This window comes from Mirounga leonina, unplaced genomic scaffold (genome assembly GCF_011800145.1).
Source record: "Mirounga leonina isolate KUSES-001 unplaced genomic scaffold, KU_Mleo_1.0 Mir_177, whole genome shotgun sequence".
NCBI lineage: Eukaryota > Metazoa > Chordata > Mammalia > Carnivora > Phocidae > Mirounga > Mirounga leonina.
This window is the reverse complement of record NW_023270459.1, coordinates 2,622,385-2,627,838: the sequence shown is the minus strand read 5'-3', so window position 1 is coordinate 2,627,838 and position 5,454 is coordinate 2,622,385.

Here is a 5,454-nt window from a genome sequence, read left to right as displayed (position 1 = left end):
AGCTGTGTGCCGCCCTAGTAGAGCTCGGGCGCTCAAGTGCCGGTGGCCGCCTGTGTGTGAGGAAACCGTGAAGCTCCGCGCGTCCGTGACTGTTATTGAATGCTCAGGTGTGGCGATCTGTGTGTGACCGTCGCTGCACACTTTTATGACTGCGCACCACGGAGCAAAGGTTTCTGTCAGTGCAGGGAGCTTCTGTATTTAAAATCACGTCCCGTGATTGTGGGTCGTCGTGTGACGCCTAGAATGTGAGAGTGTTTGTGGATTTGTGAGAGGGACTGTGGCTGACTTTGGGCGACGATTTCTTTGTGTTCTTACCCCAGAGATCGAAGGAGTTTACCTGTGACACGCGGTGGGGCTTTGTTTGTTTCTGGGCCTGCCTTTAGTGTGGAGCGGGTGGGAGAGGTTTCTTTGTGTGCCTTTGTGTGTGACTGACTCCAGATTAACTGTTCTCCCCACGCCTATGCCATCCCTCAGCCCCGGCCAGGGGCCGGGTCACTGTTACCTTCGTTTTTATATCCTTTCTCTACTTAGACCTACTGTGATATCACAGAAGGGTAATTAGATTCCGTTTGTTAGGAAGACGCTCATTGCACCAGAGCCCTTTACAATGTGATAACCGGGGCCCCGGGGGTTCTCTTGGTGATGCTTCCACCTTTTCGCCTTACAACTTCAGTTAGGGCCCAGCTTCAAGAAAACTATCAGTCAGGAGGACAAGAATGTGAGCTCCTGAGTGATGTTAAAGAAAGCCACAGCTGAATGGTAGTTAAAGAGGTGTTTTTTGTTTTTTGGGTTTTTTTTAAAGATTTTATTCAGGAACAACTGCAGTAGGGGAGAAGAAACTTCAACATAGAACTGGGCTCAGTTCCAATACAGCAAGAACAAGTAGGGTTTAAAATGTGCAAAGAGCAAGTTGGGGCAGGGCAGTCAGTGGATGGAAAATTAAGGGGAGACATCAAGGGTAGGGGGAAATTCTTGCTAAACTGACCAACAGAATTCTTGCTGAGGGCAGTCCAGGGTGATCAGACAACGCCTGGATGGATGAGGAGTTTAATTAGACTGGAAGAGTAGTCAGATATCAAGGGCTCTGGCTAAACTGAGTTGACAGAATTCTTACTAAAACCAGGTAATGCAAAGAGAAACACTGAAACCCAAAGGTTGAAGCCTCATAGTTGAGAAGAGGGTCCAGAGGAGCCTAACTAAAATTTGATCAAGGAGAAAGTATTTGACAGTTAAAATTCTGAACAAAGCAACATTCATCCGCATCCCCAGACCCTGGAAGATCTGGAAGGTGTACTGAAGTCAAGAGCTTGGTAAGTAGGGGTATGTGGAAACAAGGGGGAAGTTCTTGAAGTGAGAACCAATCTTCGGAGAATAATCCCTCCAATCCCCCCCCACACACACACACAGACCTCTAATAGCTAAAGCCAGAGAGTCTTGAACAAAAGGAGTCTGGCTAATAGGGCTGAAGTGATTTGCTGTTTATTCTGTGAAATTGGGCACTGTTACTTACAGAATAAGGCAAGCATTTTTTTTTAAGACTCTACAAACATTTAATAGTTGCTTTGCTTTAATGGGGAAATGTACTAGGTAAGTATTCTTTGGATGATAATTGTGGTTTGCTACTTGACTAGTACACTGAACAGCTAGCTCTTCCCTGGTTTTGATTATCAATGCAGGTTAGAGATCATCTTGGGACATTTCATACTAAAGTGCTGTTACACTCCCTTCTTGACTGGCACAGTATACCTTCAGAGAAACTTTGAATGTGTATGACTATCTCTTCATATGTCAGTAATTGATCATAGGAAGACTTTTTGTCCTTTATTTATTTTTCTTATCTCATACCACCAAGTCCAACACTGGTTTGAGTCTAATCATCTCCAGCAGAGCAGGTAAGTAGTACTCAAAGTATGTCAACCAAATTAGTGGTTGCAATGCTAAAACAAATTGTGGTAGGACTATGTCCATCAAGATATAATCAAAAAAGCAGAACTACACTGGTAATTTCAAACAGGATATTTAATTACAGGAAATTGATTATGCAATGTTGAATGACTGAAAGAGCAAAAAGGGGACAGATTTGTAACTTAAGAAACAGCTAACACCATAGAGTTTGGGGAACAAAGGGAAAGGGATGGATTTACCAGAACCTAAGAGCTCTGAAGAGGAATCTCAGCCTGGCCATTAATGGGGTTTAGTAGTCTGGTGCTGGGAAAGCAAAAAGAATTTGCAGGCCAGCTATAGCCCTCTTCTGCTGCTAGAGATACTGAAAGAACCGGAAAATAGGAAGTGAGTTCCTTCTCCCTTTCTGCCTTCCAGTCTCCCTTTAATGCCTCCATTGGCAAACTATAACAGTAGCAAGGGAGACTGGGATATGTCTTTGTCAGAGTTCCAGCTCCAGTATCACAGAATAGAGAAAGGCATGTTTGAAGCTGAAATGATGACAGGGAAATGATTAGCATATGATTTTTCAATTTGCTGGAAAATAAATTAATTCATATAATTTTCCAAGTTTATTTTTCTTCTCAGAAACTTGTCTTAACAATGTTACTAATTCCTTATAAAGGAATCCTATTAGATGACAAAAAATGGTGCATATTTAGTAACAATGCATCTTAATAACAAAGCAATTCAAATTCTGAAATAGCTCTTGTCTAGTTTAATATGTAGTTATTTGGATGAACTCATGTTTTAACCTATTTTGTTGTAATTTTGATAAAAATATAGATTTACATGTTTTCTAACTTTGTGTTATCTAATATAAATATTTCATGGTGAACCACTAATCACACCCATGACTTAACAGTTCTCAATATCCTGGGGCGCCTGGGTGGCTCAATCGGTTAAGCGTCTGCCTTTGGCTCAGGTCATGATCCTGGGGTCCTGGGATTGAGGCCTGCAACAGGCTCCCTGCTCAGCGGGGTGTCTGCTTCTCCCTCTCCCTCAGCCCCTCCTCCTGCTTGTGCTCTATCTCTCTCTCTCAAATAAATTAAAAACAAAACAAAACAAAAAACAGTTCTCAATATCCTAACAAGTGTGAGAATCACAGTATGTGATTTTTTAAAAATAAACTGTTAGCTATATTAGTCATCTCTTTTTTAATTGAAATGTAACTGACATACAGTATACTATTTTCAGGTGTACAACATAATGATTCAATACTTGTATATATTGTGAAATGATCACCACAGTAAGTCTAGTTTTCATCCATCACTATACATAGTTACAAAACTTTTTTTCTTGTGATAGAACTTTTAACTCTTAGCAACTTTCAAAAATGCAATATAGTTTTATTAACTATAGTCACTATGCTGTACATTACCTCCCCATGATTTATTTATTTTATAATTGGAAGTTTGTACCTTTCACCCCTTCACCCATTTCACCTTCACCCCTACCCCATCTCTGGCAACCACCAATCTGTTCTGTATCTTTGATGTGGTTTTTTTTAACTTTTTAATTTTTTTTTTTTAAATATTTTATTTATTTGACAGAGAGAGAGATAGCGAGAGCAGGAACACAAGCAGGGGGTGTGGGAGAGGGAGAAGCAGGCTTCCCGCCGAGCAGGGAGCCCGATGTGGGACTCGATCCCGGAACTCCGGGATCATGACCTGAGCCGAAGGCAGACGTCTAACGACTGAGCCACTGAGGCACCCTAACTTTTTAATTTTTAAGAAAAATTTTTTCATAGTAAGCCCAATGTGGGGCTTGAACTCATGACCCCAAGCATCGCATGCTCTACTGACTGAGCCAGGAAGGTGCCCCTCTTTGATGTGGTTTTGTTTTTGTTTTTTTTTAGTTTCTTCTTATTTGAAGGCAGCCATTATGAATTGAGAATAAAATAAAATTGAGGGGATGCATGGGTGGCTCAGTCAGTTGAGTCCGACTCTTGGTTTTGGCTCAGATCATGATCTCAAAGTCATGGGATTGAGCCCCACTTTGGGCTCTGTGCTCAGTTCAGAGTCGGCTTGATTCTCTCCCTTTCCCTCTGCCCCCCCCCCACTTGTGTGCTCACTCTCTCTAAAATAAATAAAATCTTTTAAAATAAATAAAATTGATGTCGGGCTCCCTGCTCAGTGGAGAGCCTGTTTCTCCCTCTCCCTCTGCCTGCCTCTCTGCCTACTTGTGCTCTCTATCTCTCTGTCAAATAAATAAATAGAATATTTAAAAAATAAAAATAAAATAAAAATAAATAAAATTGAGAATGAAGAAACCCAGAATGATTTCTTGTCTTAGTTATTTTGATTGATCGCCCATATTCTTTACACTAGAATATGTAAAACTAGAGTATTTTTTTATAACCCTGCCTAGGGAAGGATAAAGCACAATTTTACCAGGGCTTACTTAGCACTGTTTCCTGAGGCGTTTGGAAAGAGTCCGTACCCTACTATTAATGCTAGTGAAGACCCTCCTCACACCATAATTCATGAATGTCAAATCCAGATAAATAAAAAACCGATGGCTAATTTCTGGGGAAGAGAATTTACATTTAATGGGTAACTTATAACATCCAAGAACTGTGTAATTTCCTTTGTATATGTTATTTCATTTGTTCTTCACAATAATACAAATAAATATTCCTATCCAGTTTACAGTTGGGGGACTCAAAAATGTGACAATTTATAAAAGTTCAGATGAGATAGGAGTCAAACTTATTTACTTCTCCTTAGGCTCACATGTCTGTGATGGTACACTTTGATACATCATTTACTAAACCTGATCTCCTTTATCAGAGCAGTGGTCTTTGAAAGGTTTTGCTACATTCCCCTTGAAACAATTTCAAAAATTAATGTATCCCCTTTTACATTTTTTTTAAAGTAGGCTCCATGCCCAGCATGGAGCCCAAAGCAGGACTTGAACTAATGAACTTGAGATCAACACCTGAGCTGAGATGGAGTCAGATGCTTAACTGACTAAACCACCCAGGCGCCCCCCCCTTTTACATTTTTAAATTAACATCTACAAGATATTCTTCAGAAGTTTAAATGATGCAAAGATACCATTCTAGCATATTTTCTACAGCATCATTAATTAAACATACACAAACTTTTTTAAAATTTAAATTTAGAAATCTTGCACTGGGCCTTTTTCTTGAAATCATTTCCATTCCACTTTCATCACTGAATTTTACCTTAATGTAATAATTGCCTATCCTTAAAAATCTTTTACTAATTACCTTGTTTTACTTCTCAGCAACAAAAATGAAATTTTAATTTTTCCCTGTGACCAAAACACTCTATAAGTGTCAAAAAGCTTTTTAAAGATTCATTTGTTTATCCATTCATATAAAGAAGATGTAATATATATGTATATACACAATGGAATATTACTCAGCCATCAAAAGGATGAAATCTTACCATTTGCAACCACATGGATGGAACTGGAGGGTATCATGCTAAGCAAAATAAATCAGAGAAAGAATTATCATATGGTTTCACTCATACATGGAATTTG